The sequence below is a fragment of the Schistocerca cancellata genome, chromosome 1, assembly GCF_023864275.1.
Source record: "Schistocerca cancellata isolate TAMUIC-IGC-003103 chromosome 1, iqSchCanc2.1, whole genome shotgun sequence".
Lineage (NCBI taxonomy): Eukaryota > Metazoa > Arthropoda > Insecta > Orthoptera > Acrididae > Schistocerca > Schistocerca cancellata.
This window is the reverse complement of record NC_064626.1, coordinates 757,126,352-757,142,949: the sequence shown is the minus strand read 5'-3', so window position 1 is coordinate 757,142,949 and position 16,598 is coordinate 757,126,352. Positions and strand designations below refer to the sequence as shown.

General features: G+C 42.1%; 1 pseudogene; it reads left to right on the top strand.

The window, feature by feature from the left end:
- Window positions 1–7,789: 7,789 nt before the first annotated feature.
- Window positions 7,790–7,907, top strand: LOC126105230 (5S ribosomal RNA; annotated as a pseudogene).
- Window positions 7,908–16,598: the final 8,691 nt, after the last annotated feature.

Genomic DNA, 16,598 nt, shown 5'->3' with positions numbered 1-16,598 from the left:
GACGTCATAAACGGTGAACGGGCGGGCCATGGTATGGTGCTTCTACGACCAATCCACCTGTCATGAAATATGCTATTCAATAACGCTTCAACCGCGTGCGAGCTATGTGCAGGACATCCATCATGTTGGAAGTACATCACCATTCTGTCAAGCAGTGAAACATCTTGAAGTAGCATCCGTAGAACATTACGCAGGAAATCAGCATACATTGCACCATTTAGATTGCCGTCGATAAAATGGGGGCCAATTATCCTTCCTCTCTTAATGCCGCACCATACATAAACCCGCCAAGGTCGCTGATGTTCCCCTTTTCACAGCCATCGTGGATTTTCAGTTGCCTAATAGCGCATATTATGCCGGTTTACGTTAATGCTGTTGGTGAATGAAGCTTCGTATCTACATAGAACGCGTGCAAAAAATATGTCATCGTCCCGTAATTTCTCTTGTGGCAGAACTGTACACGACGTTCAGAGTCGTCGCCTTGCAATTCCTGGTGCATAGAAATATGGTACGGGCGCAATCGATGTTGATGTAGCATTCTCAACACCGACGTTTTTGAGATTCCCGATTCTCGTGCAATTTGTCTGCTACTGATGTGCGGATTAGCCGCGACAGAAGCTAAAACACCTATCTGGGCATCATCATTTGTTGCAGGTCGTGGTTGATGTTTCACATATGGCTGAACACTTCCTGTTTCCTTAAATAACGTAACTATCCGGCGAACGGTCCGGACACTTGTATGATGTCATCCAGGATACCGAGCAGCATACATAGCAAAACGCCCGTTGGGCATTTTGATCACAATAGCAGCCATACAGCAACAAGGTATCGACCTTTTCCGCAATTGGTAAACGGTCCATTTTAACACGGGTAATGTATCACGAAGCAAATAGCGTCCGCACTAAAAATGGTTCAAATGGCTCTGAGCACTATGGGACTTAACATCTATGGTCATCAGTCCCCTAGAACTTAGAACTACTTAAACCTATTTAACCTAAGGACATCACACAACACCCTGCCATCACGAAGCAGAGAAAATCCCTGACCCCGCCGGGAATCGAACCCGGGAACTCGGGCGTGGGAAGCGAGAACGCTACTGCACGACCACAAGATGCGGGCGCGTCCGCACTGGTGGAATGTTACGTGATACCACGCACTTATACGTTTGTGACTATAACCAACTATCATAAAGCGAAAAATGTGGTCCAAGTAAAATATTCATATTTCTTTACGTACTACACGAATTTGTAATAAAAATGGGGTTCCTATTAAAAAGAAAACGCAGTTGATATCCGTTTGAGCTATGGCAGCGGCATATAGCGGGCCAACCATAGCGCCATCTGGTTTCCCTCTTCAAGCTAGATGAGTTTCGTTCCTTGCGGTTTTCTCGTTTGATGCTTATTTAATGAGATATTTGGCCCGGTCACTATCAATGGACCACCCTTAATATGCATACCGAAGCGGCGACTGAAAATTTGTACGAAAGTTGGGGTTTGATCCAAGGTCTCTTGTTCACTAGGCAGATGCACTATCCACTACGCGACCCTGGCAGAATGGCTTTGTAGATCGGCACAGACTACGCTAACACGCCCCCTCCTCAATGCAAATTCCCATTCACACCTCTGTTCGCATGTGTACGTCATAGATGAGCGATACTTAAAAACATCTCTGGGACCGTATAGTTTTATTGAATTAAAACAATTATGCCCGTTTTTCAGGCAGGGCCCCCGTTTCGTTCGATGCTAAAGAGCTATTATAATACAGCTGGAGAGCTTCTACAATGCAGTTCGAGTTGAGGAGAATACCAGGTGGGCTGATGAGTGAATGGGAGTTTGTATTGAGGAGGGAGGCATGTAGTCCGTGGAGATGTGCAAGCCCGCTGTGTCCGGATGGTTTACTGGTTAGCACATCAGATAGGGGAGCAGCAGACCCGATTTCGTATCCTAGCCTTCATAGAGATTTTAGTTTGTTCTTTCAGTATGTGTGTGTGCATTATTATAAAACATGAAGCAGTCACATACTACGCAAAAACAAAAGACGGCAAATAAAGGTGCAGCGACACTTGACAACGCTATACACCGTAAACATACTTATTCAATACACAGTAGAAAACTGGAAGTATTGCAATAGATGTGGTTGAATAAACGCTGAAAATCAGCCATCTGGAGGTTGTAGGTCGAGTAAACGCATCTCCGGGACTACACTCACGGATTAACGACATTGGAAATGCTTGTAACTACTATATGAAACATTTAAAAATGGTTTAAATGGCTCTAAGCACTATGGGATTCAACATTTGAGGTCATAAGTCCCCTAGACGTAGAGCTACTTAAACCTAACCTAAGGACATCACACACATCCATGCCCGAGGCAGGATTCGAACCGGCGACCGTAACAGCAGCGTGGTTCCGGACTGAAGCACCTAGAACCGCTCGGGCGGCATGAAACATTTAAGATATACACTTATTATATTCATGAATTACAGACCACTCACAAATAAAAGAAGCAAAATGCATGCTGCAAAAGACAAACAGCCTTTACTTTGGTTGCAAAGATGGAATATACGTTCAAGACTTTGGAGCAACCAAGAAACGACGCAAAAAGGAATAAACTACAATATCTACAAGTGTTTGGGAAGGCTTCATTAACTTTTTTGTTTGTGCGGTCGTAGCGTCTGTAGCTGCATTGCAGTTTGTTAAAGATAGTTTAAATCCATCTTTGTAGCTACAAAAAGTAAGAATCACACCTTAGTATCTTTTGCAACGAAATCTTTTATAGTTATGAGGAGAAGGCAAACGAAAGTAGTAAATTTGTTTAATTCCAGGCCATTAACGCCGTTTTAAATCAATGAAACAAAAAATTTATTATAATTTAAATAAGGACGGCTTTTGTGTACTTACATCAGCTCACAGAAGAACGCCACCGACTAACTTGCACTGCTCCTGCACTCTTCAGTAGGAGTACGGCTGCAGGTGGCAGTACCAGGCTGAGATCAGCCCTGTGTGTTGCAGAAGGGCCGCCACCACCGGGCGCTGGCGCAGTCCGCGGGCCCCCAGACGGCGACGCCGGCCGCCCCCGTCGCCGCCCCCGATGCCGACGCCTCCACCCTGTCTCCCATCGAGCTCTTCGACCAGATGCTCGTCAGTGAGGGTGAGTCCATCTCTCTTATTCTATTGTTCTCGTACCATGAGAGCTGTTCTGTTGTGGACTCTAACTATGCACCAGAAGCTTTTGATTCAAGTACCAGTAATAGTTCCTCGCCTTTTGAAATGAAATACAAGTCAGTCACCAAGACAACTAGTCCCATATGGAGGTTGTGACACAAGTTCTAAAACTACTATTCAATCAATCATGTAATTTATAAAAAAATTTTGTCTTCATAGTTTGTCGTAATATAACTGCGATATGCAAAGACTATAAGGAAAATGTGCTACTGTGATGTCAGATTGCTTTGCTAATGTACGTTTGTCACTTACTTGAGGAAATATGTGAAATGTATAATTTGTTAAAATAACATTTAGTCGTGGAGTAATGAAATGAAAATGTTCTTGTATGTAATGTTACACACTGAAGAGCCAAAGAAATTGGTAATCCTGCCTAATATCGTGTAGGGTTCCACGAGCACGTAGAAGTGCCGCAACACGAAGTGACATCGAGTTGACTAACTTCAGAAGTAGTGCTGGAGGGAAACGACACCATGAGTCCCGAAGGGTTGTCCAAAAATCCGTAAGAGTACGAAGGAATGGAGTTCCCTTCTGAACAGCACTTTGCGAGACATCCCAGATATGCTCAACAATGTTCAAGTCTGGGGAGTTTGGCGGCCAGCGGTACTGTTTAAACTCAGAAGAGTGTTCCTGGAGCAACTGTGTAACAATTCACGACGTGGGAGGTGTCGCATTGTCTTGCTGGAATTCCCCAGGCCCGTCGGAATGCACAATAGGCATGAGTGGATGCGGGTTACCAGACAGGATGTTCAAATGGCTCTGAGCACTATGGGACTTAACATCTGAGGTCATCAGTCCCCTAGAACTTAGAACTACTTAAACCTAACTAACCTAAGGACATCACACACATCCATGCCCGAGGCAGGATTCGAACCTGCGACCGTATCGGTCTCGCGATTCCAGACTGTAGCGCCTAGAACCGCACGGCCACCACGGCCGGCCAGACAGGATGCTTACATACATGTCATCAGTGAGAGTCGTATCGATATGTGTCACGGGTTCCGTTACTCCAACTGCACCCCCCCCCCCCCCCACACACACACACACACCATTACAGAGCCTCCACCAGTTTCAATTATTCCCAGCTGACATGCAGTGTCCATGTATTCGTGGGATTGTCTCCAAAGCCGTACACGTCCATCAGCTCGATACAATTTGAAACGAGACTCGTCCGATCAGACAACATGTTTCTAGTGATTAACACTCTAATCTCGGTGTTTGCGGGTACAGGCGAGGCGAAAGGCTTTGTGTTGTGCAGTCACGAAGGGTACACGAGTGGGCGTTCGGCTCCGAAAGCTCATATCGATGATGTTCTGTTGAATGCTTCATACTCTGACACTTGTTGATGGCTCAACATTGAAAACTGCAGCAGTTTGCGGAAGGGTTGCACTTCTGTCACGGGTCAATGATTGATTCTCTTCAGTTGCTGTTGGTCCCGTTCTTGCAGGATCTTTTTCCGGCCCCAGCGATGTCGGGGATATGATTTTTTTTACCGGAATTCTGATATTCATGGTACACTCCAGAAATGCTCGAACAAGAAAATCTCCACTTCATCGCTATCTCGGAGATGCTGCGTCCCATCGCTCGTGCATCAACTACAGGGTTATAACAAATGATTGAAGCGATTTCACAGCTCTACAATAACTTTATTATTTGAGATATTTTCACAATGCTTTGCACACACATACAAAAACTCAAAAAGATTTTTTTAGGCATTCACAAATGTTCGATATGTGCCCCTTTAGTGATTCGGCAGACATCAAGCCGATAATCAAGTTCCTTCCACACTCGGCGCAGCATGTCCCCATCAATGAGTTCGAAAGCATCGTTGATGCGAGCTCGCAGTTCTGGCACGTTTCTTGGTAGAGGAGGTTTAAACACTGAATCTTTCACGTAACCCCACAGAAAGAAATCGCATGGGGTTAAGTCGGGAGAGCGTGGAGGCCATGACATGAATTGCTGATCATGATCTCCACCACGACCGATCCATCGGTTTTCCAATCTCCTGTTTAAGAAATGCCGAACATCATGATGGAAGTGCGGTGGAGCACCATCCTGTTGAAAGATGAAGTTGGCGCTGTCGGTCTCCAGTTGTGGAATAAGCCAATTTTCCAACATTTCCAGATACACGTGTCCTGTAACGTTTTTTTCGCAGAAGAAAAAGGGGCCGTAAACTTTAAACCGTGAGATTGCACAAAACACGTTAACTTTTGGTGAATTGCGAATTTGCTGCACGAATGCGTGAGGATGCTCTACCGCCCAGATTCGCACATTGTGTCTGTTCACTTCACCATTAAGAAAAAATGTTGCTTCATCATTGAAAACAAGTTTCGTACTGAACGCATCCTCTTCCATGAGCTGTTGCAACCGCGCCGAAAATTCAAAGCGTTTGACTTTGTCATCGGGTGTCAGGGCTTGTAGCAATTGTAAACGGTAAGGCTTCTGCTTTAGACTTTTCCGTAAGATTTTCCAAACAATCGGCTGTGGTACGTTTAGCTCCCTGCTTGCTTATTCGTCGACTTCCGCGGGCTATGCGTGAAACTTGCCCGCACGCGTTCAACCGTTTCTTCGCTCACTGCAGGCCGACCCGTTGATTTCCCCTTACAGAGGCATCCAGAAGCTTTAAACTACGCATACCATCGCCGAATGGAGTTAGCAGTTGGTGGATCTTTGTTGAACTTCGTCCTGAAGTGTCGCTGCACTGTTGTGACTGACTGATGTGAGTGCATTTCAAGCACGACATACGCTTTCTCGGCTCCTGTCGCCATTTTGTCTCACTGCGCTCTCGAGCGCTCTGGCGGCAGAAACCTGAAGTGCGGCTTCAGCCGAACAAAACTTTGAGTTTTTCTACGTATCTGTAGTGTGTCGTGACCATATGTCAATGAATGGAGCTACAGTGAATTTATGAAATCGCTTCAATCATTTGTAATAGCCCTGTATAACACCACGTTCAAACTCACTTTAATCTTGATAGCCTGCCACTATAGCATCAGTACCCGATCTAACAATTACGCCACACAGTGGTGACCGGAGCGACTTATTCTGCCTATTTGAAAATCTCTGTATTTGAATACACACGCCTATACCAGTTTCTTTGGCGCTTCAGTGTATAACGATACGCAAAAGCTATATGGAAAACGCGCTATTGTGACGTCAGGGTGCTTTACTAATGTATGACTATAAATTACTTAAGGAAATATGTGAAATATATAACTTATTAAAATAATATTTCATCGTGGATTAATGAAATGAAAATGTTCGTGTATGTAATTTTATATATTTGTGCAAGTGTCATTTGTATAAAATAGTACACGCTTAGAGACAATGTGTAGGATACGCATTATGTAAGAGATGCACTGCTTTTGTGCTGTACGGAAGTTACTGTGGGAAGTGTAAAAGGTGACTTGGGTTTTTGGAGCGCTTCCTGCAGAGTGGGCGGGAACGAGAGGAGAGCAGCGAAAGAGGCCACACTCGGACGGCTCAAAAATGGTTCAAATGGCTCTGAGCACTAGGGGACTTAACATCTGAGGTCATCAGTCCCCTAGAACTTAGAACTACTTAAACATGACCAACCTAAGGAAATCACACACATCCATGCACCCGAGACACGATTCGAACCTGCACCGTACCGGTCGCGCGGTTCCAGTATAGCGCCTAGAACTGCTCGGTCACAGCGGTCGGCTACACTCGGACGGAGCAGGCGATGACTTGCCTGAAAACTGTTGCACAATAGTCTTGGATGACGACTGCTTTGTAGGACTATGTTATGGACGCCAAACCGACGCCAAGAATTAATTAGTCCATTCTTCTAGAAACTTGTAAGGTGTACCAAGGTTAGTGTAGCCGCCATTACTATCCGCTACACCCAACGACTACAGCCAAAGGGTTACGAACTGTATAAATATAATTGTAGAAGCGTGAACCATTAATTCAAAATTAATTTTTTTGAATAATTATTATGTTACGCATAAAATTTGTTAAACCATATTATTTTATTCCTTATCATTCACCTATATCGGGTCCTTTCCTGGAGTTTGATTATTCCAAGTAAACTTGTCATAAAAGCATTTGAAGTGGTTTATTCCGTATCTACAAGTACTATTTTAATCTCTCAATAAATGTCTGAAAATAAGGTTTGGACTAACTTTTAAAGTACAGGAAAAAGTACTGTATGATTACGTTGTAGAAGAGCAGAACTGAAATTCTGCTGAAGTACTAAATTAGATGTTTTCAGAGAAATTTAACGATTTTAATATTCTTACTCTCTTTGTGGTAATAAGTAAAGTGAAAGTTTGGAAATCAGTTTTGCCAAAAGGACGAACTGAGAGGTTTTGCAAGTTTAAGTTTTGAGTAAAGTAAAGATAAAGTTCTTCGTTAAAGTACAAAGAGTTATAAAAAGAAAGTTACTTTCGTGGCTCAGTAACACTGAGGTAGGGTTGCATAACAATACTGCATGACAATACAAAGTGGCCACACCCTACTTTCGGCTTTTGAAAGATGATTGGTTAAGAGAAAGGTGTAAACAATGTGCCTTAATAAATTTAAATGTGTGTATTATGCAATTGGGCAACGGCCTTGCCGCAGTGGATGCACCGGTTCCCGTCAGATCACCGAAGTTAAGCACTGTCGGGCGTGGCCAGCACTTGGATGGATGACCGTCCAGGCCGTCATGCGCTGTTGCAATTTTTCGGGGTGCACTCAGCCTCGTGATGCCAATTGAGGAGCTACTCGACCGAATAGTAGCGGCTCCGGTCAAAGAAAACCATCATAACGACTGGCAGAGCAGTGTGCTGACCACACGCCCCTCCTATCCGCATCCTCAGCTGAGGAGGACACGGCGGTCGGATGGTCCCGATGGGCCACTTGTGGTCTGAAGACGGAGTGCTGCTGCATTATCCTATTAGAAAGTTTGAGTATTTCATTTGTACGTTATGCATAATGCAAACAAAGAAGTCACCCCTGGCCATATTTGATCAAAAATTCATGGCCTTTCTAGGTCAAATCTACATTTTTTGTGGATGTAGTTGCTAAAATATTTCTGTGTCTTTCTCAGTACCATATCATGAAAAGTTACATTTAATTTTGAAGTTATGTTAGGAAAAATCGGGAAAGTATGACAGATTTACTTCTGCTTTTCTGAAACTTAATCATTTCTTTGTCTAGACAGACTGACGACCGTAAATCCATTAGACAAACCACTTCATGACCTTGGTATACAAAGGCCCTAGATTCAGTATTATTTCATTTTTCTGCGTTTCCTTCTAATAGCTAGAAAAATCTTAGGAAAAGGAACGAATAGTCTGATTTCCTTATCCACTAGTCATACATGACTGTCAAACCCTGTAAAAGGGGTAACACTGTACGACAGGAGTGGGAAGTAGGTACGTTTATGGCGTGTGTACTACATGCCAATTCCCCGTATAATAGTGTTATATATGGCTTTTTCCGCGACAGAACCATTTGTTCTGTTGGGGTAGAGTGCTGTAAACTGGCCTCTTTATTACTGACAAGGGGAATGTTAAGTGCCTACCATCTCGGAACCCAGCTTGTGAGAGTCGCTAGGGTTAACTGAATCGGACCTGGTCCTAAACCAGACGCAACGTTAATGTCCAATGCTGGTGAAATGTAAATAATTCATGTAACACACTCCAAGGTCGTAGAAATAGCATTAAAACTTAACGTGTCGAAACACAATTTTACGGTTAATTTTATTCCAATAACGAGGGACTGATTCAATGAATAAGAGTCAAATGCATGTTTCAACTATTTTGTTTATTAGCATAAAACAAAACTTGTAGAATATTAGTTAATCACAGAATGTGTAACTTTGAAATGTTGCTTTAAAATACTGAACATAAAGTTTCTCCAGAAGCTATTACATGACAAAGTTAGACGGGTGTTGACCGGATTAAATGCTCATTTGTTGTAACTCAATATCGAGTTGTTGTCTCGCCTACTAATTGCTTACAGTGTCTGATAGTCTACTAGATGATGTTAAAAGATAGAACCATGGATATTAGTGCCCACTGATGGACTGCATATACTTATCCTAGCGATTGATGAAATTCTAATATCCAAACTTCTCTAACATACCGATGATCACCATAATATCTGTGGCCATGTGAATTGAATGATGTCGAGGTGACAGGTTGACGACCTGTACAGCACTTGCGATGATCTGCTAGTGAGGTCTGCAGTTGGAAGTGGACCCAGCGCTACACATGGCAGACTCATCTAGGATCTGCATATTTGCACTCCTCGTGAAGATCTTCCGTCTCTGGCGCCCAGGTATTGAATGTTCTTATCTGCCTGTTCTAAAACTGACTTGCTGTACGTTCCCTCTAAGAGTTACGAGAGTAGTTAAAGAAGAGTCGTACGATCATTTGACATCACAGGGTAGCTGAACGGTCATTGCCTTCTGTTAAATAGCTAGCCTCGCTACACAGTCTGTGAGAAAGAAGAGAGATGGCTAAGAGGCTAGCTCCTGAGACTCCTAGCAATTACCACATTCTACTCTGGGTTGGCTGTTTGTGGAAGATTACCCATAGTCGACAGATCTTATGACAAGGGTGAATTCGACACCAGACGGAGGCCTAACTTCAGATGAGCCGCCTTTTCGGCCCCCAAAGCGAGGGCTGTTTCGTGGCCCCACTCTGCAGTGTGCAGGACTACGCTGCTATTTGGGCCGCAATTCCTCAACGGAAACTCCTGGGTGTCGCTTCCACCAGGCTACCCCAAGCAGGACCGTTAGTCCATCCTCAGCATCCATAAAGCTCATGGCTCACTTCCTTTTTTCAGTCGGAAATGTTACCAGTACCAAGATATTAGGAAAGTTAATTAGAAAATGAAAATCGATTTGATCAAGCAATGTAATGCAAATAAACCTCTCTAATAGTTAATCTCCTAACAGCGCCTATTTGAACTGCCAGATAGTCCAAACGTCGAAGAAAGTCCATGTTGTTACAGTCTATTACACATCAACAAAGATGTAAGTTGTCGCTAACGATAACAGGTAAACAATTGCTTGTTCCAATATGTAGGCAGTGAAATCTGACATTTACGTGGACGAGAGTTGCTAGTGTGCAGACCTTACTGATGCAAGTCAGTGTACCAATAAAACGTATCTTCACCGTTATTCCTGCTTCTTTAACACCTGACCTGACGAAGAAGGAGTTAAGCAATAAAGCAGCACTAGGTAAAATGATCTACGTTTCTGCTTATTAGGCTATTGCACAGCATAACTGAAAAGGATGATAGCGGTCATAGTCACAAAAACCTGATCAGAAAACAATTTATAATCATCAAAGAGATTAATGAAGGTAAATTCTTGGGGTTTATGTTGGTTCCACTTTGCACAGCAATATCTCTGCCAGTTGTGCTGGTCAATGAGCTGATAACGAGAACTCCAGATCGCAAAACTAAGTAACTAGCGAACAAACTGTATTGTTTTCGATATAACAATAAGCTACTCACAGTGAAAATCTGATTCAATTATGAAACGTTCCTCAATATCTCGTGTTTATGAAACTTCCAACAGCATTCCGTGTGTTATTGTTAATGTGAAACGTCTGCCAGCAGTTTTCGGTATTGGTAACATGATTAACTGCAACTGTGTTTAATCATGGAGAACACGTAACATGCAGATATTTTCTGAATGCAGTTATTGGTTTTAAATGTGATGGGTGCAGTAATTAAATGAAGAAACTATCCTGAATTTAATCGGTAGAGATCGTAACGTTTCGCATGAAGAGGAAATAAAAACACAAACACAGCGGAAACATCCCGTACTCGAGCGGAAAGTGTATTGAGAGTAATGACTAGGTCCAAATATGTGTTAATGAAGTTATCGACGTGATTCCATAATTTTTTAATTCCTTTGAAATATAATCTACCGTTGTTCATAGATGATACAAGTCTTCAGCGATATAACTGACGCCATCCACAGCTTTTGTCGTGTCGTCTTTTGTTAACAGCTGCAGGCCGTAGATGAACTTACTCTAAGCATAATACTGTTACGACTGGCTCGTATATGTCAACGTCCTTGAAGAAGTTATAGCCTGAGACGACTGTAATCACAATATCACAGGATCTGTCAATGTTTCTTGTAACGTCGGAGCCTAACAGAGGATTTTTTTTCTCCCTGTACTTGCAAAGACGGCGCTCAAACAGCTTTCTTTCTGGTTGGGGTTGCGAAAACTTTTCTAACATCAGGCCTTGCGCCATGTACGAAGGATAGGACCAAATTTTATTTTGTGTGTTGTATGGTGATAGCCTATAAAATAATGTTCAAATATTGATTAGGTATCAGCCTTTATCAGTCAGCGCAAACTGATAGCCATCACCTACGCGATTAAATCAGATCGGCTGAATGTTGTCGAGTAGCAAACACTTACAGAAGAAAATCTTAGGAAAAGAAGAAATAAAATGAACGACGAATTATGCATCAAGGGTTTATGTAGCTTCATGCTAACTGTAAAATGTAAATTTTCACGGCCGGAATTGTCACAATTAATAAAATATTGCGGGATATTATGCCGTGGTCGAAAGGATTTCACTTTAATACCCGACGTTTCGTCCCCATCTGCGGAGGACTTTTCAAGCGGGATCGTAGCTTCGTTGGATGTCTGATTCACACCCAGGCTCGCTACTGACTGACCGTAATAGCCCGCAATATTTGATTAATTGTGAGTTTCGTTCTAGTACCACAAAATAAGGTTAAATGAACAACGTAGTAGGAGCGCATTTCGGGTTCCTTGTTATTAGGATACTACATTTCCTTGCGCCTAGATCAGAGTTCGGCAAACTCATTGGTCGAAAGAGTGACATATCAGCAGTAAAATGACTGAAATTTCTCTTCAGAGCAAAGTTATTTGAACTTAAAATATATAGACAAGTACATTCCTACTAACTTAATTAGAGTCCTTATAAGCTGGCTCTTTCAGAAACATTCTCAACCTGATTGAAGTACTACATTCGATGAGGTCGACCACTTCCAAATCTCCCATCAACGCTTGTCTTCCGTACTTGTTTCTCTTTCTCCTTTCGTACATTCCTCTTTCACGCCACTTAAGGCTATACGGAATGAGTTTTTCGATGAAAAAGTCGATTTTTGGATAATGCATTTTCGAAAAATTTAGACTCTCCCGTTTAATACCATATTTGGATGACGTGAATAGAACTATTTTAAATAATTTTTTAAAATAATTTCGACACACGATGTTCCGCACCTTGTATATGAGACGCGAAATATACGTGATATAGACAGCCTTGCCAGAGATATAATTGAGCACAAGAGAGTTAGCTTTTCTGTTGGCTACACTGCTAGACAAATGACAATAGATTCTGCACCATTTGTATTGTTTCCTTTGTGAGTACATCCATGTCATTGTTGTGAAAGTCGTATGTGGAGAAGTCATTGAGTTTCCTTTCCTTCAACATGCCAAGACCTAGTCTGAACGTATTTAGAAAGCGTGTACATTGATGCAAGAAAGTAAAGTATACTAAAAATTCGTCTGATTCATCTTCATCAGTATCTGATGTCCCAGTAGCGACTAACCTCAACACTGGTAGTGATACACTGAGTGATGCTGCTGCCACTACATCGGAAAATGCTTCAAGAAGAAAACTAGCTGGAATTGAAGAAGAATACAAGAAACTAAATGTTGGGACTACAAAATATGAGGTAATTAACGTCTCTTTATTATCAGACGTTTTGGAGAACAATGTGTGCTGCAAACAACGTGGAAAATGTGGTGTTTCATTGAAAACAAACTTACATGTAGGACTTGCTTGTGAATTAGAGTTGCTGTGCAGTTATTGCAAACACAGTGTTACTTTCTTCAATTCCTCACATGTTACTGCAGATACAGGTAAACTATACGATATAAACATTAGACTGGTTTATGGATTACGGTGTATAGGAAACGGCAGGGCTGCAGGTGACATGTTGTGTGGTGTGGTGAACCTCCCTCCTCCACCTTCAAAATTTAACAAACACATAATTGCAATAGGCTCTGCTGTAGAAGCTGTGCCACAGGAAAACATGAAAGATACTGGTGAGGAAGCAGTTGTTGAAAATAATAATAGCAGAGACTTGTCCATAGCTTTTGATGGAAGCTGGCAGAAGAGAGGCCACACATCACAGCTACAAGTGTGGACACTGGTAAGGTAGTTGATGTGACAATACTTCCCAAGCATTGCAGATGCAAGGAGAAAATGAAAACTAAACATGAAGAGGAGTTCATGGCAAATTACTATGGGTCAAGTGGTGGTATGGAAGTTGCTGGTGTAAGAGGTATTTATCAACGCTCAGTAAAATGGTACAACGTTAGATACATAAATTATCTTGGAGATGGTGACTCAAAGGCTTTCAAAGAAATTGAGGAACTGAGACCCTATGGTAACGATGTGAAAATTTCCAAACTGGAGTGTGTTGGCCATGTTCAAAAAAGGATGGGATCAAGGCTTCGACAGCTCAAGGCTAACATGAAAGGCAAGAAATTGAGCGATGGAAAAACTTTAGATTGGAAAAATAGACTGACAGATGCTACAATAGATCATATTCAGAAGTGCTATGGTCTAGCAATAAGACAGAATACAGCAGATGCAGAATTAATGAGAAGAGCAGTCTCAGCTCTGTTTTTTCACGTAGCTTCAAACAATGAGAATCCCCAACATGGGCTATGTCCAAAAGGAGATGATAGTTGGTGCAAGTACAACAGAGGCAAGGTAACTAAGAAACTATACAATCACCCACATCACCTGCCACCTTCCATAATGGATGAAATAAAACCAATATTCCGAGACCTCGCAGATATTAGTCTACTAAAGAAATGTCTTCATGGCCGGACACAAAATCCAAATGACTGTGTGAACCATGTGATATGGAATAGACTACCTAAAACCGTGTTTGTGGGTATAAACACACTTCACTTTGGCGTTTATGATGCTGTTTCATCATTCAATCAGGGCAATATAATAAAGTGCAAAGTTCTGCAGAAGTTGGGGCTCTGTGTAGGACTACGAACTGCCGCAGCTATGCTTTGTTTGGACAATGAACGGCTCAGGTCTTCAGATAATGCCATAAAAGTATATTCAAAGATGGCTAGATAGCATAGCAGAGCCATCAAGAGGAAGCTGTTGGACGATTCTGATGATACAAGCTATGGAGCAGGCTTGTACTGAAGTAAAAACTTTGAAGCTAATTTCCCGTAACTTTAGTTGTTTTGTGTATAAGGTACATTTTCTCAGGGCCTATTTATAGTAGAAAGATGAAATTTTCTGTAGTTGTTCCTTAAGACCTTCTAATATATCTGAATTAAAAGATATGTGGAATTATTTTGTGTTAATGGATGTAAATGTTAAAATACTTGTTAAAATGTATAACTTTTTTAACATTTACAAAAATAAAATATCTGAAAAACTATACATTATTTTTTCAAAATTAATAATTCAGCATAAAAGCAGAACATATCTCTGCGTTCTGTGAAAAAATCAAGAGTATTGTCCAAATAACAAATGAGAAAATGTTCCTAACTTTAGCTAAATTTAACATTGTAAGCATAGGGCGTTCCGTATATCCTTAACTTTACATAAAATTTTATAAAATCATATCGTACATTTACTGATAAAATTAGATTTTAAGGTACTCATGAAATTAGATCGTGACAATGACTGATGGAAGCTGATGTGAATATTGCCCTTGTATCTCCATGGAAAGTCTGGGTAAGTCACGTTTATCAGTTGCTTTTAATGTTAGGTAACATAGGAAGTTCTCGTGAACAAGACGACGTCTCAGTTTACTTTTTTCAGAGATATGTTTCACAATGATTGCTCGCATGCATATGTAGATCGTAATAAGGAAAGAACAGCAAACACTAGTTTTTTCAGCCGATTATGAGTCACGAATACTATTCCATCTGTCAAAAATTAACATTAACTGCCGGAAAAAATGAGCACACCCTTTTAAAGGTTTGCAATTTACTCAAGATTTATGGCTGCAACAATGTATATGGCGTACGTTTTTAAGGTACCAGGTACTGACCTATGCTGAAACACCCATATTAGCACTTGGGGTAGCCTCCACAGGCGGCAATACAGATGCCGACTCTGGAATCCAATCCATCGTACAGAGGGCGAATACTGTTCTGGGATACGGTATGCCACACCTACTTGGTCTTTTCACCCAGTTCTGTAAGAGATTGTTGACGGATGAGTCGCAAGAGCCACTTCTCGTCCCATCATGCCTACACGTGCGAGACTGGAGACAGGTGCGGACATCGTGCTGGCCACGGAACTTGCTGCACGCTCTTGTAGAGCACGTTGACTTTCACGGACAGTGTGTGGGAGAGCATTATCCTGTTGTAACAGCACATCACATTGCCGTTTCAAGAACGGCAAAGGACGAATTTAATAACATTCATCACGTACCTAGCGCTGGTTAGCATCCCCTCTTTAAATACCAAAAGTGAACGAGAGTTGTATCTTATCACATACAAGACCATAAAGCCTGTGGTATGCTACCGTGTTTTTTACCAATGCACTCTATAAGACATGGTTCATAACGTCTGTGTCGTACGCACAAACGTGCAAGCAGAATCTGCTTTCATCGATAAAGATCACTGAGCGCCATTTTATCTTTCAAGTGGTCGTCTGACGTCACCAGTCGAGCCCTGCACGTCGCTAATGTGACGTGAGTGAAAGACGGGCTAGAGGTGTGCGTGTCTTTGACCCTCTGCTCGTAATCGGCTGGCAACAGTTCGTGTTGACACATTTGGGCTCACAAGTCCTCTTCTATGTGATTTGGTGGCTGTACGATTTGCCACTGCTACCAAAAAATCGACGATCTTAGCGAGCATCTATGCTGCGTGAACGTCCTGAACCTCATTTACACGGGTGTGAGAATCTTCATGTGAGTACTGATACAAGAATTGTTGCACAACTGACGCAGAGCGTCCAACTTATGTTGCAGTTCTTCTAAACGACTATCCCTCCATTCGGAGAGGGCCGCAATTTGACACTATCAAACTCCCTCATTTGAGTGTAGTAAGCACGCGTGTGTGTCCGTGGCCTGGTTGCCTGCTTGCTTCATATGTTTCGACGACACTGAACCTTCTGGCTGTGAGCATTCCCAATTAAAGGGTAATTGCTAGTGGTGCCCTGATAGCTTTAACACTATGCTGTATGTTGACGGACGACGTTGAAATAATTATCAGTACATCTACTATCGACCAGGTGGGTTATGCAGTCATCGGATCAAAATCGACTTCGTTTTCCCAGGTGTACTAATATTTATTCTGACAGCGATTTTCATTTCAGAGAACTCGTCTAAAGATAAAGGCACATACTCGAACAAGGTATGTAAAAAGGAGAAAC